The 25,251-nt window shown below is 47.4% G+C and overlaps 1 protein-coding gene across 3 annotated transcripts in view; it reads right to left on the reverse strand.

Moving 5' to 3' along the window:
- Positions 1-25,251, reverse strand: part of SLC39A11 (solute carrier family 39 member 11) — a 460,542-nt gene that overhangs the window by 44,878 nt on the left and 390,413 nt on the right. The window lies entirely within an intron of this gene.

The raw sequence follows: 25,251 nt of genomic DNA on the forward strand, positions 1-25,251 counted from the left end.
CGGCCTCTGAGTCTATCTGAGTCTACTTGCTCCTTCCCCTGTCCTCCATCCCACGTGAGGGATGATCTTTCTAAGCACAAATAATAGCAGTTGCCATTTACAAGGTGCCTACCAGGACAGCTGCAAGAGGGGACATGGCTAATACTAATCCCCATTCTAAGATCAAAGAAGCCAGGTTCAGGGAGGGTAAGTGACTCTTCCATGTTTAAACCGAGATCTGATCCCGGAGTCTGTTCCTGTTCCGCTGGGCTTAATGGACTTTCCTCACCATTCCCATCTCGCTCAAAAGCGCCCAGGTATTGTCTGCTGTCTGACGTATATGACCCACACTCCTTAGAGAAGCATTCAGGGCCCCCATCTCTCTGATTTCCTTATACGTTTTCTTCCAATCTACTGCCACACCCCACCAGGGAACTTCCAATGTATCCACACAGACCTACTCACCTCTTTTTAGCACCTTTATGAACCTGCTTTTAATAACTATGTTATAAAGTGTATTATAAATAATATAGAAAATAATATGATTGTGATATTGTTACTGCCTACCACTTTTGAGCCCTGCTATGTGTCCTGCTCTGTGCTAGAGGCTTGGCCTGTATGATCAGCTTGTGGTTACAAGTGCCTCATGAAATACGCTTCAGCAGCTGCATTTTAGAGACAGAACTTAGGACCCTGGTCCGAGACTGGTGATTATGTGTCTGGGTGTGACGTGTTCTACTACATTCTGCCCATGGTATTCTTGATTCTTTCTGCTAATAGCTATAACACCAGACTTTCATGGCTTTGCAAAATACTTTTACATATGTCTTATTCTTATTCTTTTCCTTTTTCTTTCTTTTTTTTTTTTTTTTTTTTGAGACAGGATCTCACTTGTCACCTAGGCTGGAGTACAGCGGTCTGATCACAGCTCACTGCAACCTTGAACACTAGGGCTCAGGTGATCCTCCCACGTCAGCCTCCTGAGTAGTTGGGACTACAAGTGCACGCCACCACTTTCGGCTCATTTTTGTAGAGATGGGGTTTTGCCATGTTGCCCAGGCTGGTCTCGAACTCCTGAACTCAAGTGATCTGCCCACCTTGGCCTCCCAAAGTGCTGGGATTAAAGATGTGAGCCACCAAGCCCCTGGCACATATTTCATTTTATTGCAAAAACTTTCCTGATTATCCCCAGATGAAGGTGTCTATATTCAATTTGCTCCCAGTAAGATCAGGGACAGAGGATGGCTGGGTGGAGGCTTTGGGAAGAGGCTCTGGCCCACCCAATCTGCCACAAACTCCATCAATGCCCGTCACCACCACACCATCTCAACAAAGCCAAAAATCCAAGCGTTCCAAACATTGAGCTCGCTATACCACGGTGCAAATCCCTGGGTTGCTCTGAAGATCAGATCACCAGTGGCAGCTAAGACCTCCCTCTGAGAAATGCTGAGTCATATTCCCTGGCAGGAACCATGACCTCTGCTCCTTTCTGTCCCCCTCAGAGCAGAACTCCCCACCCCCACCCCCATGATCCTACGGGCTCCATAAATTCTCTTATGTCTGATTTGATTGATACACTCGCCATTCGGATGGGCTCAGGAAGGATGAGATACCGCACAGTACTCCTGCCAAGGCCCCCTGGCTGTAACCCCGGGGCTGGGCAATTTATGAAGTAGACAGGAGCCACACAAGCTCCGTTATCACAGTAACAGCCTTGTCCAGGAACAATGTTGCCTTTCAAATTGTTTTCCGCCTTGAACAGCGGATTTATAAACTGAACTGGTGGCTAGGAACAGAAGCCCATCTGCAAAGACTAAACGCCTTGTTCTACGCGGGCCTGGTTTAGTATTATCCTGATAAGATAAACACAGATCATAGCTGGCTGGAGGTTGGGTACTTTTCTGTATGTGTCTCCACGTCTACTTTTACTTACACGCAGGCTGAAACTGGGGAGCTGCTTTGCAAGTTAAAGGGAGAAGAAAAAGCCATTTTCTGGATCTCTTTCCAGAAAGGAAGTTGAATGAAATTACAAGATGTGAGGTTTGTCTCTAAATAGCTCACAACTAAACTGATGTGGTTACTCCCCAAAACCGTTGATTGCATTTTCAGTGTGGTAAAGCTGGTTTGCTATTGTTGATAATTGTTGAAGCTGGATAACGCATATATGGGGTTTATTATGGTATTCTCCTACTTTTATGTATGTTTACAAGTCTCCATAATAAAAACCAAAAAAAAAAAAAAAGGCAGTTGGGGGTGAATAAATGCCGTGACTGTGTGATGAGCATATGGGGTTTTATTATTGTAGTATTCTCCTTTCTGGGTGTTTGCTTAAAATGTGACACGGTTTAAAAAAGAAAAGAAAAAGAAAAGTACTTTGGTTGAACAACAGTGACTTAAAGCCACTTTTATTTATTCATTCAACAAATATTTATTTGCGCCATATATTCTAGCTACTGAGAAAACAGAAGACCCTACCCTGATGGAACTGGCATTATCCCCACGGTACAAACATTCCTCCCCCTCCATACCTGCAGGGGCTTTCACAGCGGTGAAGGGGTAGCTCTGGGATGTGGAGGTTGTTTTTGTTTTTTGAGACGGAGTCTTGCTCTGTATACCAGGCTGGAGGGCAGTGGCGCAATCTTGGCTCACTGCAAGCTCCGCCTCCTGGGTTCACACCATTCTCCTGCCTCAGCCTCCCGAGTAGCTGGGACTACAGGCGCCTGCCACCATGCCTGGCTAATTTTTGTATTTTTAGTAGAGACGGGGTTTCACTGTGTTAGCCAGGATGGTCTCAATCTCCTGACCTCGTGACCTGCCCACCCTGGGCTCCCAAAGTGCTGGGATTACAGGTGTGAGCCACCGTGCCCAGCCACAGGATGGTTCTTTGGGAGGGGACTGAAATCACCCTAGACCATGGGTGTCCAATCTTTGGGCTTCCCTGAACCACACTGGAAGAAAAAGAATTGTCTTGGGCCACACATAAAATACAGTAACACTAAGACAGCTGATGAGCTAAAATTAAAAAATTTTGCAAAGAAATCTCATAATGTTTGAACGAAATTTATGAATGTGTGTAAGGCTGCATTCAAAGCCATCCTGAGCTGCACGCGACCTGCGGGCCATGGGTCGGACAAACTTGTTGTAGACTTTGCTGGGAGCTAGGGGCAAAGAGGAGCGGCCCCGGCCTGGCCTGGGAATCTATCCAGTCCATTACTCTTAAGTAGCCTGGAGCAGCTCAGATGGAGGGAGAGGAGCTTCAGGAAGCCCCTGCAATGTGTGCTGGTCTATCCCTTCATTCATTAATAACAGCCGCCTCCTTGTCCCCCCTCTAAGGCTGAAAGGTATTTCTAGAAAGAGTCTAATCCACTCCTTGCCTTGGGGCCGTGCTGTAAACACTCAGGATAGATGCCTGCCTATCCCATCTTTAAAGATCTCTGGGGACAGAGCAACCCTGAGACAGAGCTGGCAAGGGTGGCCAGGGTTGTGGATGTTGTCAGCCAGGGACCAGGGCACAAAGCCTTCTGTGTTGCTCTGTGCTATTAACTCCACCACATGTGATTCATCTTACTTGGCAGGGGACAGGTAGCTGAAATCTTGAAATCACTAGCTCTCGGGTTTGCTACCTACATTCACCCCTCTGGAGGCCCTTTGCAGAATCTGGGGTTTGGTAGAGACCCACACCAAAAAAATCAGTCCACGAAAAACCTCAACATGGGAGCTGGCCTGCTCCAGAGCGGTACTTCTGATACCTGACTCACAGCAAGATAGATCAGGGGTTTCTGCAAGAACAGAAGCTCTTGGGAGAGGAAGGTTGAACGTGTAATCTTGGTTGCTAGTCAGCCTGCCACCGTGCCCCTGGGGTGAAGGGACATGATGCTGCTGGCTTATTTGGCGGGAGATGGGCAAAGGTTGGGTCAGCCTCTTTGTTAAAGTCCATATTTTACATCCTGTGCTTGTTCTATTGCATTCTATCAGGACAAAGAACTTGACTGCAATTTTATTTTTTAATAGTTTTCCATCAACAGCTGGGGTGGAGCGGTCATTTTAAATCTCAGAATCATAAAGTTATTTCTATCTAACCTCTGGGCAGTAAGTACAGCTGCCTCTGAATCACATACAGTTTGAAGGAAACCTAAAATGCCAGGGGGACATTTAACTATTTTTATATACAGCAGCCAACATCTGGATGTATTCAGTGGTTTCTGAACATCTCCAAGATACACTGCCAGGAAAGGCGGGGCTGGGGACCGCCAGGGAAGGGACATAGAAGTCAGAATGCACAGCCCTGTCCCCAGGGTCCCCAGGCCTTAATGGAGGAGACAGAACAAGCAATCCAAGGCAGGGGCAAGAAAGGGGCAAGACAGAGGTGGGGCTGTGTATTAGTCCATTTTCACACTGCTCATAAAGACATACCCAAGATTGGGCAATTTATAAAAGAAAGAGATTTAATAGACTCACAGTTCCACATGGATGGGGAGGCCTCACAATCATGGCAGAAGGTGAAAGGCACATCTTACATGGAGGCAGACAAGAGAAGAGTGACAGCCAAGTGAAACAGGTTTCCCCTTATGAAACTATCAGATCTCCTGAGATGTATTCACTACCATGAGAACAGCATAGGGGAAACTGCCCCCATGGTTCAATCATCTCCCACTGGGCCCCTCCCACAACATGAGGGAATTAGGGGAGCTACAATTCAAGATGAGATTTGGGTGGGGACATAGCCAAGCCATATCAGGCTGACACACGTGGTACACATGGGCCCTGCAGAACCTGCAGCCTGAAGCTCCACCAAGTTCAGATGGGATGACATGCTTGGGGGCCACATTCACCTTCCATCACATCCCATCCCAGTGGCAGAGCTGGGAAACTTTGGAAGAACTGGTCTCGTTTTGCAGTTCTCACCCAGATGTATGGCATGGTTTTGGCACTGCCAATAATGCCTTCCAGGAGGTTAAAGACCTGGAATTTTGCCTGAAGAGAGGGAGATGTGAAAGAAGCTGGTCAAGCCTTGGAAGTAGGGATCTATGGGGGACAAAAACTAGCTGCTCTCTCCACTGAGGAGGGCACACAAGGACGTGGTGTTGAGGGACCATTTCCTTGTGTGGTGATGCTAAGTAGGAAGGCTGTGGGACCAGAAAGAGCTCTTTCAAGAGATAATGAGTGATGCAGTTTAAAGAACAGAGAACTGGCTAGGCATGGTGGCTCATGCCTGTAATCCCAGCACTTTGGGAGGCCGAAGTGGGCAGAAACCTGAGGTCAGGAGTTCGAGACCAGCCTAGCCAACATGATGAAACCCTGTCTCTACTAAAAATACAAAAATTAGCCAGGTGTGGTGGTGCATGCCTGTAGACCCAGCTACTGGGGAGGCTGAAGCACAATAATCGCTTGAACCCAGGAGGCAGAGGTTGCAGGGAGCCAAGGCTGCACCACTATACTCCAGCCTGGGAGACAGAGGGAGACTCTGTCAGAAAAGAAAGAAATGAAAGAGAGGAGAGGAGGGGAGGGGAGGGGAGGGGAGGGGAGGGGAGGGGAGGGGAGGGAAAGAAGGAAAGGAAAGAAAAAAGAAAAAAAAAGAACATAGACACGCAGAGTGTGATGGCTCACACCTGTAATCTCACCACTTTGGGAAGCTGAGGTGGAAGGACAGTTTGAGCCCAGAAGTTTGAGACCAGCCTGGGTGACACAAAGAGACCCCATCTCTACAGAATATTTAAGAATTAGCCAGCTGTGGTAGTGCGTGCCTGCAGTCCCGGCTACTCAGGAGGCTCAGGTGGGAAGATCGCCTGAACCTAGGAGATGGAGGCTGCAGTGAGCTGTGATCACACCACTGCACTCCAGCCTGGGTAACAGAGTTAGACTCTGTCTCTGTAAAATAAAATAAAAAAGAACATAGACATTTTTCAGGGTGGACAGATCACTAACCCCGGATATACCAATCCATGTGCTTTCATAAATTTGCAAGCTAACTCTTATCTCCTTGTGTTCTACTGAGTCCAGAGATAGGAAGCTACTATTCTTTTCTTTAGGCAGCACCTAGCACAGTGGCTGGCATACAGTAGGCCTTCAAATGTTTGAAGAATGTACTGCCTAGGGTGGTGTTCTCAACCAGGGCAATTTGGATCCCTAGGGAATACTGAGCAATGTCTACAGACATTTTTGGTTGTCACAACTATGGGGAAGGCATCTAGTGGGAACAGGCTAATGCACAGGGCACCCCCCTGCCTCAAACCCCACGACAAAGAATTATCCACCAGATGATCAACAGTGCCAAGTTCCAGACACCTACAGTCTTCCTCTCTACCAAATGAGTTATCAAAGGACACGACAGTGCCAAGTTCTAGCAATCGCTTTTGCATAAAAGCAGGAAGGGTCCATGGGAGAATATGGGAATTCCTCTTTTCCAGGGAATTTTAAGAGTGTATTCCGGCAGGTCATGGTCCCTCACAAATGTAATCCCAACACTTTGGGAGGCTGAGGCGGGTGGTTCACTTGAGGTCAGGAGTTCGAGACCAGCCTGGCCAACACGGTGAAACCCCGTCTCTACTAAAAATACAAAAAATTACCTAGGTGTGGTGGCGCATGCCTGTAATTCCAGCTACTCGGGAGGCTGAGGCAGGAGAATCGCTTGAAATCTGAAGGTGGAGGTTGCAGTGAGCCGAGATCACGCCACTGCACTCCAGCTGGGTGACAGAGTGAGACTCTATCTCACAAAAAAAAAAAAAAAAAAAAAAAAAAAAAAAAAAAAAAAAAAAAGAAAGAAAGAAAAGAAAAAAGAAGAAAAAGAATGGATTCCCTCTGTCTCTGTGGGTTTGGGAGTCTGAAAGAAAGAAGACATAAATGGGCTGCCTGATCTCCTGAGCTCCCTTACCACCCCATCACCAGACACCAGAGCTGTTGGCCGGCAGGTCTTCATCTGTCTGTCTCTTCCTCCCACTTGGGTTTATTTCATAGGCTTTTCCTGAGATATTAGGGGGTTTCCATCAGGAGTGGATCCCTTCCAAACCACAAGGCAATGAAAAGTCCTGCGTGTGGGACTGATGTGCTGGTGTGTATGTGCTTTAGGAGGGAGAAAGACAGCAGCATAAACCCTGTGCATCAAAGCCAAATCTCTCTACACTCAAGTTCCAACTTGCAGAAACTTTTACAGCCAAGTAATGATACGCGAAGCTGATGGCCTTTTAATTATAGCAGTTCTGTGTGGGGAGAAATAGGAGAACTATTATAATAAGGAGACACAGTAAGCAAAAGAACACCTTTGAATGGGCATTTTCTTGCTGGGATAAAGGTAACATGGTGGGTCAGAGGGGAGATACCCCACAGGGTTCCAAGCATGTCACCCACATTCTTTGTGTTGACAATATGCCCGTGAAACACACAGAGTAAGGTTTCCTGTCCCCCCTTTTCTGATGATCTGTTTCTCCATGACCAAACTGAAGTTCAGACAGATTCGGTCCTTAAATCCATTTTGGAAAACTGTTAACATCCATGGCCAACCAAGATCAACTCAAGAGTTTTCAGAAAGCAAGAACCTGAATGAATATAGGAGAGGTTTAGCTATTTTCTATCTCAATGTCTCTTTGGCAGAGGCTTAGGAGTTAATTTCCTTGTCTGATGATCCCTAAACACAGGAACCCACCTCATAATAAGAAAAACTATTGGCTGGGTGCAGTGGCTCATGCCTGTAATCCCAGCACTTTGGGAGGCCGAAGCGGGTGAATCCCTTGATGCCAGGAGTTCAAGACCAGCGTGGCCAAGATGGTGAAACCCTGTCTCTACTAAAAATACAAAAATTAGCTGGGCATGGTGGCATGCGCCTGTAGTCTCAGCTACTTGGGAGGCTGAGGCATGACAACCACTTGAACCTGGAGGTTGCAGTGAGCCGTGATCATGCCACTGCACTCTAGCCTGGACAATGGAGCAAGACTCTTTCCAAAACAACAACAACAACAACTACTCCTACTATTATTTTTACCAGAGGGTACCTGCTATTTGCCCAAACACTGTATTGAGTATTTTAGACATATTAACTTGCTAATTCATTTAATTTTCTTATGGGAGATAAACTATTATCATCCCTCACTGACAGATGAGGAAACCAAGGTACAGAGACCTTGAGTCACTTGTTCAAGACTATACAGCTGGTAAATCGTGGCACCTTGATTTGGACGTACGAAGTCTGGCTTCAGGGTTCTTGCTCTAACATGGTGCTAGGCTCCCTTTCTGGAGAACAGCTCCCCAGTTCTCCTGTCATTTAGATTAAAGAAGTCAAAGACGCAGCTAGATTCACCGGTCCTAAGGAATAACAGTCAAGATGAGGACATATGTTGACAAATCCCTTTTCTTTGATATACTTTTTAGTGGGTCCTGCGAGGCCCCGAATTTTATGGTAGACTCTATGCAAAAGTGATACTGTCCCTCAAAAAAGTCAAAGCACCATCTGTGTGCATTTTATCCAGAAACCAATGGAACCAACCATGAAGGACCAGGGGTATGAAGGTCCCCTCTCAAACCTTAGCATGACCTGGCAGTTCCCTGGGGGGTCCTCCTCCCCTCTCAGTCCATGTGGTTCATCTGGGGCTCCAGTCCAAGCTCTAGGGACTAGACTGTGACCCTACCCTGAACAATGGGTGCATCTCCATCTCTCTAGCCACAGTGATTGGTCCAAGGGGGAGTAAGTGGCCCAAGTTGGTCTGTTAGGATTCCAAGGGAGCTATTGAGAGGAGATGGTCTATTTTGGTTGGACTTGAACCTGGGAGGATATAGGGCTGGAGTCATTAGCAGGAAGTCATCTTAACACCATTAGAAATGGGGAATAATGCCTATGCTGAAGAGAGCAGAGCTGAGAGAGAAAAATTAAGCAGAGACCTGATGATATCATTTGAGCCTCTGGACCAAACGGTGCCTGAAACCAGCATCCCAGACTCTTCAGGTCCGTGAACCAGTAAATTCTCTTTTCGGTTTAGGACTATATGAATTGTGTTTCTGTGTCTTGCAAATGATATAAATGAAAACTAGAAACACGTCATTAAAGGAGATGCAAAAGTACACTATAATGATACTTTCATAGTGAAGACAGTGGGAAAAAGGCAGTTATCAAGGTCCTGCTCCCTCTCCCCCAACCTTTATCTTAAAGGAGAATGTAAACTTTTGTAGAACATGGGCAATGTGGTTGAATTTACATGTTCCATATTAATAAGTATGGCTGATTGCAACTATTATCAGTAAATTCATAGAACTGGTTCCTGTGTGAGTCATTCACTTCACCCAACTGCATCAATCCTCTCATCCACAGCCGCAATGTACCCTTGACATCAGCTGGCCATTTGTAACGCTGGGATCTGGGTGATAGGTTGGATTAAGGGTGGATAGGTTGGCCCATCTCTTCCATCTGAAGGTCAACATCAAAGGTGTGGCACCCTAGCAGACAGAGGGCTACTTAACTCAATGGCAGAGGATGGATTTTGGAACCAACCATGAAGGACCAAGAGTGTGAAGTTCCCTGCTTTTACCTTAACGTGACCCAGCGGTTCCCTGGGGGAACACTCTTCACTTCTCAGTCAATCTGGTTCAGCTGGGGCTCCATTCTGAGCTCCAGGGATGAGACTGTGAGCCTACTGTTGACAATGGGTACAGTTCCATCTCTTTGTTAGTGAATGTGCTACATTCACGACAGAAGAATCTTTTGCCTGGACCAGCTACTTAATTTATTAATCCTGGATCCAGAGAGTAAAGATCAAGGAAGCACCTTTCTTCCTCCCAGTGATTCTATTCTCTGTACATTTTTTATTCCAAGGCCCCCAGAAAACTTTCAGCTATTTTCTGGTCCCCAAGACACATGACTGCCAGCTCTCTGCCATCCCTGGGAAGTTCAATTGAAGTGTGAGGGACCAACTGGCCAGATGGAGCCTCAGGTGCTTGTGAGCTGCTAGAACTGGCAAACAGCTGCCTGCTGACACCTTGGGTTTCAGATGTGGGGTGTCATCGTGTTTGCTTTCCTGCTGATTGAATTATTCATGCCTCATTTGTGCACTTCTCTGAAACAATCTCTTCTGGATGCATTTAGAAACTTGAGTCTCTGTGGTATGTCTGGACTGGTTTCTATTTGACAAGAAGGGGAGTTTGCTTGTCTAAGGCAAAGAAAAATGGGTTGTACACAAGTCACAATATCTTTGATTTTCTTTCTCATATACTTCTTTAGTTCTCTCCAGGAATCAGGATTCCTGATGGAATGCCTTCATTCCCTTTGGAAGCTCCCAATGGAGCACAGGGGCCAGTCTTGCCAACTCTGTAGTGTTCCTAAAGAAGTCTCAATTCTCAAAGAACACTCTGGCAAAGAAAGAATGGGAAACACATTGCAAGCTTAAAGGGCAGTGGCAAAACAAATAATTACTGAGCCTGTTGGTAAACAGACCCAAGGAGACAAGTGAATTTAGCTTGTTCACTCTTGCCTTACAGACAGAATTTAATACCATCCTGTTTCTGTTTTTCTTCCCCTCACGACCCAAGTTAGAGCTTGCTTAATTTCTGTTTACAGTGTAAGTCTCATGGGGAAGAAGGGGAAGAGGTCTGGCCAGAGTGGGGAAAAGGTTCTACCTTCCCAGGGAGAGCTCCCTACAGAAGAGCGGTTCTCATCCTGTCTGCCCAACAGCTACCTGAAGAGCCCGGGTCCCAGCCCAACCCAATTCAATCAGAATCACTGAGCGACAGGGCCTAGGCATCAGCATTTGAAAGTTCTCCACTTGATTCCAATGTGTAGTCAAGGTTTAGAACCACCACCCTAGGCTGGGTGTGGTGGCTCATGCCGTGTAATCCCAGCACTTTGGGAGGCCGAGGTGGGTGGATCACGAGGTCAGGAGATCGAGACCATCCTGGCTAACACGGTGAAACACCATCTCTACTAAAAATAAAAAAAAAAATTAGCCAGTCGTGGTGGTGGGTGCCTGTAGTCCCAGCTACTTGGAAGCCTGAGGCAGGAGAATGGCCTGAACCCAGGAGGTGGAGTTTGCAGTGAGCCAAGATCGCGCCACTGCACTCTAGCCTGAGAGCAAGATTCCGTCTTAAAAAAAAAAACCACCGCCCTAGGGCTGGGCTCTATCCAACAGGGCAGCATGGGTTATGTGTGGCCGCTGAGCACCTGAAATATGGTGAATCCAAATTGAGATGTGCTGTAAATGTAAATATACACTGGATTTATGAGAGTTAGTATGAAAAAGAAAATGTAAACTATCTTATTAGCAATTTTGTTAGGCCAGGCATCAGGGCTCACGTGTGTAATCCCAGCATTTTGGGAGGCTGAAGCAGGAGGACTGCTTGAGCCCAGGAGTTAGAGACCAGCCTGGGCAACATAGGAAGACTCCCATTGCTACAAAAAAAATTTTTCTTTAAGTAGATGGCAGTAGGGCCCACACCTGTAATCCCAGCTACTTTGGGGGCTGAAGTGAGAGGATCATATGAGCCCAGGAGTTGGAGGTTGCAGTGAGCTATGATCGTGCCACTGTATTCTACCCTAGATGACAGAGCAAGACAGAAAGAGACCCCGAATGACAGATGTCTCAACAACAACAGAAACAAGTTTTGCTGTATTGATTACAACTGAAACAAAGTGGACCTGTTCTAAGTGAGAATATGTATACTTGTATAGGCTGGGACACACTGGTGGTACTGGAGGGCAGATAGAAAAGCAAACAAGGATCACTTAAAGAGGAGAAAGATTGAAGAACTCCTGTGCCATCGAGCAACTATGAACACATTATCATCTCCACATTTATGAGTTGCACAAAGTCCCGATCATTCCCTTTGGCACCCCCACATCCACACAGGTACACATGCTTGTTCTGTTATATTATTAAGTCAGGGTTCATCTTGTTTCCACCAAAGAGAAAATGGTTAGGAAGGCAAAGGGTATGGCATAGAATAATAATTGCTAAGCAAAACCCAAAGCTCAACCTTGAAGCCTCTTTTTATCCATTCTTCTCAAGCATGGCAAAAATAGCCTCAAAGGACAATCAGTTTAAATGATAAGGGTTTTATCAGTAAGAGGCAAGTCAATAGAATTTAAAGATAAACATATAATCCACTCTAATTTCTGCAGAACAATAAGTACACTATAATAATTTCGTACCAGACACAGTAGTCAATCTGCTTGCCAAGCCCAGTGTACGGGACCAGACTGCTCCACTCCAGTTCTGAGGTTCTCCTAGACTCTGGACATTGGCCACTTGCCCTGTATCCTGCTTGAGCAGACTCAGCAATTCTAATGTGTCAACTTGACTGGGCCAGGAGGTGCCCAGATATTTGATCACATTTTCTGGGTGTTTTTGTGAGGGCTTTTTCATGAAATGAGCATTTTAATTGGTACAGTAGGCCAGACTGCCCTCCTGAATCTAAGTGGGCCTCATCCAAGTAAGTTGAAGGCTTGACTAGAACAAAAAGACTGATCCACCACCAAGTAGGAAAAGGAAAAATATTCTCCAGCAGACTGCCTTTGAACTAGAACCACACCATCAACTCTCCTGGGTCTCGAATCTGCCAGCCCACTGTGTGAATCTGGACTTGCTGGCCCCCATAACTACAAGAGCAAAATCTTCATAACAAATCTCTTTCTATATATACATATCCTATTGGTTCTGTCTCTCCAGAGAACCTTGACTGGTACATTATGTCATTCTTGCCTATAGCCTGTTACCTCATCTCCTAACATCAGGGATGGTCTCAGGGACCCCCAAGCCCAGGAAGACCCATGGCCATGGCATTGCTTGTCCATTCTTCTACAATCTCTCTGCCCTTTCCAATGAGAGTCCACTCAGCAGTTCCATTCAGTCTCCTTGAAGATATTCTTCCCAACCCATGATTGAGCATCAAGATTAACTTGTTTTGAGAAGCTGTAGCTAGCTCAGTGATATGCCTTGGATTTGCTTTCTTGCCTTCCTGTGTTGTTCACTTCCTTTTCACTTTTGCTTCTGCGGCAGCACACCTGCTCACAAGTCATAGTGCCTGAACTTTGCCTTTGGCTCTGTTTTCTGAGAAACCTAGGCAAAGCCTTTTTCTTTTTAAATTCACTTGCCCGATGAGGAAATAGCTGAGCACTTTTTTATTGTCAAGACAGGGTCTCATTATGTTGCTCAGGCTCGAGTGATCCTCCCACCTCAGCCTCTCAAAGTGCTGGGAATACAAGTGCATGTCCCCATGCCTGGCTTGAGCTCTTTTTTTGCTAGATGTGCTCACCAGTGGGCCCAGGTATGGACACCTGCCTCAAGATGATGTGATGTATAGGCTGGTCTTTCACTTATAGCTTGAGGGTCTCTCCCTGAACAGAGCTGAGCTGAGCCAAATATCTTCCTTCTCACTTAATTAAAACCTGATTAAAAAAAATGTGTTCGATGGACAATGGCTGTTGGGCAAAGAAATTACGAAGGAAGTATGTGTGTGTGTGTGTGTGTGTGCATGTAAGTGTATGAGAGAGACTGGGAGAGAGAGATAACTTTCCAGGTTCAATTTCAGTTCATGAAGCTCAAGATTTTCTTGCCCCTGTTTCCTATATCCTTTCAATGAATGTCCCTTTCCACTTGAACTAATTTCTGATCAACCTGAACATAACTATTTTATAAGTAACCTGCTTTTCCTACCTGGATGGTTTTGTGATATTTTTATGTATCTGCAACTCAAAAGTTTTCCCAGGATATGTTACATTGCAATTTTCTTTTCATTAAATTCAACTAAAATGTGGTTGAGTTCTTTTGAGCCACATCCTCAGATTATTTTCCCCTCCGGTTCCAGAAGATTTATTTTAAATTATAACTTTGATTGTTGCTCCTGTTCAAATTGATCTGGTTGCTCTTTGGGGAACATGCAGAAGTCTCTGGGTCATCTGTTCTGCCAACCACACCTATTGCTTCCTCTGTCTCTCTTAATTTCCCTCTTCATCCTTTGCTTACAGGGAGAATATGTCATTTTTCTTTCATACAGCTAGCATGCTTTTCTACAATGCCAGTGCTGTTCTTATCTCCTGCCAGTGACTTTCTACTCTGGCACCACAATTTCAGTTCCCCTGTGGTTCTCATTTTTTTAATCCACCCACCTTTGTTTTCACCTTGATTTGTTTTCTTTGAATCATATCCTGTTATTCTTTCATCTCTGCTTTGGCTTGAATGTATATGTCCCTCCAAAATTCGTATGTTGAAACCAAAGACCCAGTGCAGTAGTATTAAGAGGTGGGGCCTTTGGGGAAGTGATTAAGTCATGAGGGCTCCACCTTCATGCATGGGATTAGTGCTCTTATAAAAGAGGCTAAAGGGAACACCCAAGTCTTTTCTGCCCTGGGGTCCCCCTTGCTGTATGAGGACACAACCAGGTGCCATTTGTGGAGCAGAAAACAAGCCCTTCACCAAACACAGAATCTTCTGGTGCCTTGATCTTGGACTTTCCAGCCTCTAGAACTGTGAGAAATAAATTTCAACTATTCACAAATTACCCTATTTTGTTGTAGCAGCATGAATGAACTAAGACAATCTCCACCTTATAAGTCTTATAAATTCTTCCTAGATTATTTCAGTTGAATGAGAATTTGATTTTTCTTCATCCAACTCCACCACTGGTTTTTAAATTAGGGGAAATTCTGCCCAGATGTTGCTGTCTTTATTTTTAGCATTGTTGAGCAAGTTTTCATCATTTTAATGTCTTCACACAGGGCTTCTAGCAGGATGCTATTTTAAACCAAATGGCCCAAAGTGATGCTCCTAGAATACAATTCCAATCACATCCTCCCTCCCCCTTTTAAAGCCCTTTAGTGTCTGCTTTGCTCTTGAGACAGAATTGCACAACCTTCATACAGTATACAAGGCCTCTGATGATGTGGGTCCTGCCTACCTTTGCAGCCTCACCCTTTCCTCCTTCCCCACCTGCCTGCCTAATTCTTATGCAATCCTCAGGACTCAGCGTGGTTGCCTAAGGCAGGCTCTACTCATTATTCCCTTATCCATTTCTCAATAAGAAAAGAATCCCTGATCCTTGGCTGGACACATGGGTTGCATGGTATAAAGACAGCCTCCTTGTAGCTAGCTGAGACCATGTAACTAAGTTTCTGGTCAAAAAAATGTGGAGGGGAAAAGATGGGTGCAACTTCTGGAAGTTGGTAGGTAGGCAGGTAAGTCCAGGGCGGGAAACCAAGGTCAAGACCCTGGAGATGAGGGGGCAATGGAAGTCAGTACCAATAAGGAAGGATGGATTAGCAGCTCAAGATTCAAGCGGACAAGACAGTCCTAAGAGTCCAGGTACAGGGGAAAGTAAACAGGAAGAAGCACGTTCGAGCAGGCAAGACATGGCATTGAAGCCTAGGGTGATAAGGTTCTTAAAGGGAAGAAGTGTACTTCTTCTTTACTCCCTCTGCCTCCATCCCACTATTTGGGATGTACAAATGATGGCTGAGTTCCACTTTGGACCAAGGAGCTAGAGATGGTAAAGCAGAAATCTAGACACAATCTAAGTCACAGATGACCATGGTGTCATGCTACTTAACTCTAGGTGAGAGAGAAATCAAATTCTTAGTTATACCATCATAAATTTAGATTCTGTTACAAAGAACAAACCCATCTTCTAAAAACTACAGAACTGGCACTGTAAGTGGAGTACTGCAAGTAACAAGACCTAACCGTGGGGCAACAGCTTCCTGGAAGCCCTTGAGTGCAGGCAGTGGGGACAGAGGAACATTCAGGCTGCAGAGCTGGAGATTCCCATCAGGTTGAGCAACACCGTGAGTGGCATCTCCCCTAGCTGCCCCTCGATGGTCATAGCTCTGGGGAGAAATGGTAGGAAAAATTCAGATGCGTGGCCTGTGCTCACTTTTAGAAAATTCCAGTGAAAGACATGAACAGCCAGAAGTAGAAAGGAATAGACTTGTGCAAGAAAGGAAGCTTTCTCTGTCTCTTGCTTTCTAAATGGATGGGAAGGCCCTTAATTTGAGAAAATGCTGCTGTACCTTGAACAGAAGCAGTTAAAATGAAGGCTGCAAAGCACAGGGCTTAGTAAGGGATTAGACTGATGTCCTGTCCTAAGAGGTCTGCTGGCAGAGGTGGGACAAAGAGTGTTGCCTCCCCATGCAAGCACATTCGTTTCAGGAGCCTCAAAGTTGCCGTTAAGTTGAGAGGGAGCAGATGGGCTGAGCCGGAGACCTATAGAGAAAGGACTGGGGTCTTCAAGAAGGCAGACAGACAGGGCACAGGCTCCAAAGACATATGAAATATGTGGACTTCTTCTACCTGTTGTCATCTGCCTGTGGCAGGGCCTGCCTGCCTATCTGAGCTGGCCTGCCAGGGGTAACTCAGCCAACCTTGCTGGGCAGCATAAGGTCTTTACCAAATGCTAGAGGCCAGTTCTCACTCCATCTTGAAAGACCAAAGACAAAATAACAACAAAGGTCAAGCCGGGCACGGTGGCTCAGGCCGGGTACGGTTGCTCACGCCTGTGATCCCAGCACTTTGGGAGGCTGAGGCAGGTGGATCACCTGAGGTCAGGAGTTCGAGACCAGCCTGGCCAACATGGCGAAACCCCATCTCTACTAAAAATGCAAAACTTAGCTGGGTGTAGTGGTGCACACCTGTACTCCCAGCTAGTTGGGAGGCTGAGGTGGGAGGATAGCTTGAACCTGGGAGGTGGAGGTTGCAGTGAGCTGAGATCATGCCACTGCACTCCAGCCTGGGTAACAGAGTAAGACTCTGTCTCAAAAATAATAATAATAATAATAATAATAATAATAATAATAATAATTGCGGGTTTTGCCAATGAAAGTAATGGCCAAAACCGCAATTTTACTTTGCACCAGCCTAATACTATTCAATAATGGGCTACCAAAAAAGGAAGGAAGCAGGTAAGAGACACAGCAGCCAAGTCTGCAACCCTGCTGCTGACAGTGTCAACATCCACGTCCCGCTGAGTGCCTGCTATGCAACCAGCACCACTCAAGGGCTTTCCTTCCACTTTCATTTACCTCTTCAGGAAATCCCTGAAGATGAGGAAACTGAGCCTTAACAAGAAGAGCTTGAGTGTGCACACCGTGTCTGTGTTGGGCCTCCTTGGTAAAGACCAGAGAACACCACCTTTTTGTGATTATGGGGCTGTCCCCAAACCTTTCAGGGAGGTGGATGACACAGTCTGCGGCTGTTCACCTCCTGCGGACTCCCTGGTTTCAGATGCGGGCTCGTGGCGCATTTCACCTGCCTTGCTGAAGAAGGAACGTGGCCGTATTTGTGAGGTTAACAATGAGAGGTTCATTTGGTTCAACAGCAATTGCTGGAAAAGCATGGAATCACCGATCTTTACACGTACACATTCAAAACCACTTCACCTCACATCCTGCATCCATGTAGCCCTTTCATGCTCACAATATTTCCTCTCGTGACTTCTACTCTCTCTCACTCAGGGCCAGCTCCACGGGTGTGTGACCAGTGCAGCATCCCAGGGTCTGCACTCAGGAGGAGGTCAGGGTTGGCTGCGTGCATCCCATGCACCCAGCCACGAAAGGGGCCGCAGGAGCCCGCGAGAGGCTCGTTCCTCCAGGAAGTACCCCTTTGCCCAAGGGCACAGTGTTAAATGGCAGATAAGATGTGCCATGACTAAGTTCTTCAAAAGCTTAAAACTCAAAGTACCGTATGATTTAGCAATGCCGCCTTCTGGCCATATACCCCAGAGAACTTCAAGTGGGGTCTTGAAGAGACACTGGTACATTCATGTTCACACGCAGCATTCTTCACAAGAGCTGAAAGGTGAAACAGCCCAAGGGTTCATGGGCAGATGAATGGGCAAACAAAATGGGGCATCTGTGCAACAGAGTATTGTTCAGCCTTCGAAGGAAGGAAATTATGAACCATGTAACAACATCATGACCCCTGAGGACATTATACTAAGTGAAATAGGCTGGATACAAAAGGACCAACACTGTGTGATGCCGCTTATATGAGGTCCCTAGAGGAGTCACATTCATAGAGACAGAAAGAGAATGGCAGCTGCCAGGGGCTGGGGGAAGACAGGGAATGGGGAGTTAGTTAGTGTTTAATGATTAATGTATACATAACATGCAATGTACCATCTTTTTCTTTTTTTTGAGACGGAGTCTTGCTCTGTCACCCAGGCTGGAGTGCAGTGGCGCAATCTCAGCTCACAGCAACCTCCACCTCCCAAGTTCATGCCATTCTCCTGCCTCAGCCTCCCGAGTAGGTGGGACCATAGGTGCCCGCCACCACACCCGGCTAATTTTTTGTATTTTTAACAGAGACGGGGTTTCACTGTGTTAGCCAGGATGATCTCGATCTCCTGACCTCGTGATCCACCCACCTCGGCCTCCCAAAGCGCTAGGATTACAGACGTGAGCTACTGCGCCGGGCCCATTTTTATTTTTTATTTTTGGGGGAGTCTCACTCTGTCACCCAGGCTGGAGTACAGTGCTGTGATCTTGGCTCCCTGCAGCCTCCGCCTCCCGGGTTCAAGCGATTCTCATGCCTCAGCCTCCTGAGTAGCTGGGATTACAGGCATGTGCCACCACACCCGACTAATTTTTGTATTTTTAGTAGAGACGGGGTTTTACCATGTTGGCCAGGTCGGCCTTGAACTCTTGACTTCAAGTGATCCACCCGCCTTGGCCTCCAAAGTGTTGGTATTACAGATGTGAGCCACCATGCCTGGCCAAAATGTACCATCTTGATCACTTTTTTAAGTGCACAGGCAGGTAATGGTGAGTGTGAAAAAATACCTAACCCCCACCCTCGTTCTCCTCACACCCTCCCTGACCCGCCCCAAAAAGGCTCAAGGGAGCCCCAGGGTTCCCAACCTGCAGGCATGAGGTCATGCAAGCAGGGTGTTGGGCGGAGGCCCCTCGCAGATGGCAGGGTAGGGCCCCCAGCATTCAGTTCTGGACAGAATGAAAACCTGACGACCTATCTGATGGAATTACACGGAAGAAAGGAAATTCGTCTTTTAAGAACAAGCGGGAGGCGGATGACTGAAGTCCCAAAGAATGCTGTGGTTGAACCTTTTTTTTTTGTTGTTTGTTTTCTGGCACAATCTGTCTCTGTGACTGAGCTGAGTGCCGTGTTTCCCGTGACAAAGGCCTCTTTCTTACGACAGTTTAATAGCTCCAATACGGGGGACAGCCCTGACTCTCCCATGGGCCAGCGTCTGAAGGCGGCCACAGAAAAAGGGAGAGAAAGCCACCGCTCTTCTCCAAGTTGGTCCAGACTGAACTGAGAGAGGCTTAAGGAAAACAAAACAAAACAAAACAAAATTGGAAACTTTAACCCACTCCTGAAATAAAAAATAGAAGTTACCAAAGGGATGGGGAACACAGATGCGGAGGCACAGAGAAGAATATGAACGAAAAAGTGGCCTCAGAGCCGGGCGTGGTAGCTCATGCCTGTAATCCCAGTACATTGGGAGACCGAGGCGGGCAGATCACTTGAGGACAGGAGTTTGAGACCAGCCTGGCCAACATGGTAAAACCCCATCTCTACTAAAAATACAAAACTTAGCTGGTTGTGGTGGCAGGTGCCTGTAATCCCAGCTACTTGGGAGGCTGAGGCATGAGAATTGCTTGAACCCAGGGGGTGGAGGTTGCAGTGAGCTGAGATGGTGCCACTGCACTCCAGCCTGGGCAACAGAGAGAGACCTTGTCTCAAAATAAAGAAATAAATATATATATGAAATAATTTTTTTAAAAAATTTAAAAAGAAGGAAAAAAAGTGGCCTTGGGGCTTTGTGTCCACTGTGAGAGGAAGTGGAGAAAGCTAAGAGAGGACCTCAGGGACAGAGAAGACGCCGATTGAGGTGGGGAGACTCGATGCCCTGGTTTCTTAACAGCTGCCGTGAGGAAGTACCACAGGGATTTATTCTGACAGCCCTGGAGGCCAGAAGTCCAAAATCAAGGTGTCCACAGGCCTATGTTCCCCCGAAGGCTCTAGGTAGGGGAGGATCCTCCCTCGGCTCTTCCAGCTTTTGGTGGCCTGGCACTCGGTGGCATTCCCCAGCTTCTAGACACAGGACTCTAGTCTCTTTGCCTCCACTGTCACAAGGCCATCTTCCCTCCATGTGTCCCTGTGTGGCCACGGGGCACTGTCCTCTCTGCGTGTGTCTTCCCTCCTTGTTTTATAAGGGTACCCAGTCGTATTGGACTTAGGCCCACCCTAATTCAGCACGAGCTGATCTCAACTTCTGCAAAGACCCTTCCACCAAATAAGGTTACAGTCAGAGGTCCTGGGGATTAGGACTTCCATACCTTTCTGGGGTGCATGACTTCAGCATCGCTCCTTATTCTGGAACTTACAGGACAGGTCACACTTGCTCTGTAGCTGTCCCCTGCAGTGACCCTGCACGTCGGCTGTCTAGGAGGTGAGGCTGGAGAAGTGAGTCATAACTGCAAGGCCACCAGATCACCTCAGTACCACCTGCCTGGAGTTTTCCTTTCTTCCTTCCTTCCCTGGTATCTCACTGCCGGGAGGCACCACCAAGGGTTATCTTTCTTACCAAAGTAACACTCATCTGGAGTAATGCTCAAAACCATCTTTAACAGAAATATTTGCTTCCAGTTAACATTGAATACAAAATCTCGATCTGTCCCTCACTGTGGATTCTTTACCTAGGCTTGCATTTCCTAATGAGCCAAATGAGATGTGATTTTAAAGAAGCATCTGGGCTGGGGGCAGTGGCTCATGCCTGTAATCTCAGCATTTGGGGAGGGTGAGGCGGACCGATCTTTTGAGGTCAGGAGTTTGAGATCAGCCTGGCCAACACGGTGAAACCCTGTCTCTACTAAAAATAGAAAAAGAAAAAAAAATTAGCTGGGCGTGGTGGCAGTCGCCTGTTATCCCAGCTACTCATGAGGCTGAGGCAGAAGAATCGCTTGAACCTGGGAGGTGGAGGTGGCAGTGAGCCGAGATCATGCCACTGCACTCCAGCCTGGGCAACAGAGCGAGACCCCATCTCAGGGGAAAAAAGAAAAAAAAGCGTCTGACAAATTGGAATTACGATAGTCAATATTCAAAGGATTCATCATAGGAGATTAGACATTTTTCACAACTGAGTTGACCCCATTTCCCACATGACTTTGGGGGAGAGTTTTAAGCCCTTGGGGTCACAGGCAGGCACATCACTTAACAGCTGAGTGATAGTTAAGAGCACGGGCTCTGGAGCTGGGCACCTGGGTTCAAATCCTAGAGGAATCAAATTCATAGGGACAGAAAGTAGAATGGCAGCTGCTCCTCACTTGCTGTGTGCTCTTGGATACAGTCTGCTTCTGTAAAACGGGATGATAATTCCAGCTTTCTTGATTGTTCCATGATTGCTAGAGGCTGGCAGAGGAGGTTTATTCATAGGTTTCTGAATCAGATGGAAGTAAGTCTTGAACTCCTGGCCTCAAGTGATCCTCCTGCCTCAGCCTCCCAAGTAGCTGAGATTACAAGCATGAGCCACCATGCCTGGCTAGACAGAAGTAAGTCAAATCCTGAATCTGCCAGGTGCAGTGGCTCACGCCTATAATCCTAGCACTTTGGGAGGCTGAGGCAGGCAGATCACCTGAGCTAAGGAGTTGAAGACAGGCTCTGGCAACATGGCAAAAACCCGAATCTACTAAAAATACAAATTAAAAAAAAAAAAAAAAAAAAAAGCCGGGTGTGATGGTGCACGCCTGTAGTCCTAGCTATTTGGGAGGCCAAGGCATGAGAATCACTTGCACCTGGGAGGGGGAGGTTGCAGTGGGCCAAGATCACGCCAGTGCACTCCAGCCTGGGCAACAGAGACTCTGTCTCAAAAAAAGCAATCCTGAATCTGCCTCTTAGCCGAAGAATGACCTCTGGGCACTTCCTCTGCCTCCCATGTCCATACTGGGATGGCAGTGAGGACTGAGCAATGCAGGTAAGCAGAACCAAGTGCCACATGTCCCCACGAGCGCTACACAGGCACCAGTGCTCCTGAGCTGCCTTAGTGTACCAAGCAGAATGTTTTAAAATGAAGACCCCATCCCCCAGAACTAAACCACACCCACAGCTCCCTCTGTAGTGGCCTGACCTTCCTCAGCGGGCTGCCCTGGAAGACAGAATTGCTTTCTTCCCTAAGTCGCTTGTAACAAGCTGTTGGGGAGGATGGACAGGGAAGCAGCGGGAACGGAGAAGAGAAAAGAAGCGTGTGTCATCTCGTGTCCGGGAAAGCCTCAAGGAAACCACACTGCCATTTTCAGAGTGCTTGGCGGGGCCCTCCCTCCCCCGAGGCCTGCTCCAGACTAACAGAGTGTACGTTGTGCAGGGATAGCTTCCTGTGCCAAGATGTCCAATCCCTGTCACCAGGGACTTGGGTGGGGGTGGCTGGGGGCAGTGGCGGAGGAGGAAGGGGCCGCAGCATAAAGGCCCCTTGTGCTGCTCATGGAGGAGACACTGCTGCCCAGCGGATGGGGGAGGGGCAGCACTGTCATCTCCCTTTTTGCTCTGAGAAGGTGACTTGTGTGGTTACATGGAAGGGGCCTCCAGATGAGTCCAGGAAACTGCGGAGCAAAAAGGAAGCAGCTCGTGTGCTTGTGTGGTCTGGAGGGGCCGACCTTTATGAAATCATCTGAAGGATTCCAGGGAGACCATCACCACCCCTAGCGCAGAGCTGACCACGCATTGCCTGGTTCTGGGTCCCACGTAGAGCATAAAAGAGGTGACCCAGGCTCTGCTCCCAGGGAGGACACAGGAGAGAGAAAAACACCACACAACGAAGGCTGAGGACATGGGCCAGGCAGTACCAGGGCCAGGGCTCATGAGCGTGCAGAGTCCATGCTGTGACAAGATGACAAAGTCAGCCTGGAAGGGCCTTGGGGGGAAGACAGCGAAGGATGTGAAGGCCTCTTATCCAGCACGGAGCTCTAGCAACAAGAGTAGAAACAGCGGGGAGGGCAGAGCAGCCAGGCACACTCAGAGACCCCGCTCCTGGACCTGACCCCCGAGGCTTGAGTGTCAGCTCCCTGCAGACAGTGGAAGCTACTTCTGAGACAGTTCTTCTCCTGGGTGGCCAGGGAGTGGGGAGCGCTTGTCCTGGAACCTGAGTGGAAACAGAAACGGGCTGGCCATCTAGCTGTAGGATGTGTCGTGGCTGTGCCAGGAAGCAAGAGTAGGAAGCAAGAGCAGTAGCTTCACATAGACAGCGCTACCGTCTGCCAGGCTCTACTTGGGGTGCTGTTCCTAGAGAAACTCAGTTCATGGTCAGAACGATCCACTGAGGTAGATACTGTTATTCTCATTTTGCAGATTAGGAAACTGAGGCACATAAGAAAAGCAATAGCATCAAGGTCCTAGACCCAGTTGATGAGAGAGCCAGGATTTGAACCCAGGGAGTCAAGCCCCAGAATCCATGGTCTTAAATAGCATCAATACTTCCTACTTCATCTCCCCAACACATACAATGAGGTATGAGGGGGTCTGCAGTAAGTTAAACTCAACAGGAAGCAAGACCCACCCACTCCCCCAGGCTCCCCCACTTAGCTTCTCCTCCTGCCTGGCCAGGTCGCCTCACAGCCTAGAACGCCCCAAAAGAGGTAGGCTCTGGGGTCAGAGACTAGGCACAGACTTGACTGCTGTCCCCTCGCCCTTTTTTTTGTTGTTGTTATTAATTTTTGAGACAAAGTCTTGCTCTGTCGCCCAGGCTGAAGCGCAGTGGTGTGATCTCGGCTCACTACAACCTCCGCCTGCTGGGTTCAAGTGATTCTCCTGCCTCAGCCTCCTGAGTAGCTGGGATTACAGATGCGTGCCACCATGTCTGGCTAATTTTCGTATTTTTACTAGAGACAGGGTTTCACCATGTTGGCCAGGCTGCTCTCGAACTCTTGACCTCGGATGATCTGCCCGCCTCAACCTCCCAAAGTGTTGAGATTACAGGCAAGAACCAGCACATCCAGTCTTGACTGCTGCCCTTACTAGCTATGGGGCTGTGGACAAGGTGCCTCTCAGTGCCTCAATTTTCTGGGTCTGTAAAATGGGGCTCCTCTTGGGTCCACATGTGTGATGATTCAAGAGAATGAAGGAAAAAGCACAGGACTGGGCACACAGCAAGCCCTCAGCAGAGCTCCCCTACATAATAACTGGTCATTACTGTGGTTCAAGGACCAAGATGCAGGATGTGGTCCCAAGAAAGGCCCTTGTCATGATGACGCTTCTGTGTTTGAGAAACAGAACTTTAAAGTTTAAAATTGGCCAGGGGTGTAGCTGATGCCTGTAATCACAGCACTTTGGGAGGCTGAGGTGGGCAGATCACCTGAGTTCAGGAGTTCGAGACCAGCCTGGCTAACATGGCGAAACCCCATCTCTACTAAAAATACAAAAATTAGCTGGGTGTGGTGGTGCATACTGGTAATCCCCAGCTACTCAGGAGGCTGAGGCAGGAGAATCGTTTGAACCTGGGAGGCAGAGGCTGCAGTGAGCAGAGATGGCGTCACTACACTCCAGCCTAGGCAACAGAGTAAGCCTCCATCTCAAAAATAAATAAATAAATAAAAATAAATAAATGAATAAATAAAATGGCCGGGCGCGGTGGCTCATGCTTGTAATCCCAGCACTTTGGGAGGCCGAGGCGGGCAGATCATGAGGTCAGGAGATTGAGACCATCCTGGCTAACAGGGTGAAACCCTGTCTCTAATAAAAATACAAAAAGTTAGCCGGGTGTGGTGGCGGGCGCCTGTAGTCCCAGCTACTCGGGAGGCTGAGGCAGGAAAATGGCGTGAATCTGGGAGGTGGAGCTTGCAGTGAGCCGAGAATGCGCCACTGCACTCCAGCCTGGGCGACAGAGCGAGACTCCGTCTCAAACAAACAAACAAACAAACAAACAAAGTATACCCTGTAACTCAGCTGTGCATTAAAAAAATTATCTTTTTCCCTTTTCCCTGGGATATTATTCTGTCCCAGGGCCCCCATTTCCATGAAGTAGCCAAAGAAAAAAAATTGGTCAATCCAAAGAAATTCAGTATCGTCTAGTATTGATTTCTTTTCTATGCTAATGATTCTCTTTTTGGGTAACACTTAGGAATTCAAGAATCAAGATCCCTCCTAGGGCTGTGACTTCCTTCTCTCAAAAAGACTCCCCTTCTCTCCTTGCTCTCCTCTCCTAGATGGCTTCTGCACACAGGGAAGCAAAAGTCAAGGCAACACGTTTTAAAAATACACCATCCAATTTCGAGAAACTAGATTTTCAACAGATGAAAACAGTAGCAGAATAAACTGCAGAGTCCAGATCATCTTGTTGCATTGCCCAATGGAGTTCAAACAG

The sequence above is a fragment of the Rhinopithecus roxellana genome, chromosome 19 (genome assembly GCF_007565055.1).
Source record: "Rhinopithecus roxellana isolate Shanxi Qingling chromosome 19, ASM756505v1, whole genome shotgun sequence".
Lineage (NCBI taxonomy): Eukaryota > Metazoa > Chordata > Mammalia > Primates > Cercopithecidae > Rhinopithecus > Rhinopithecus roxellana.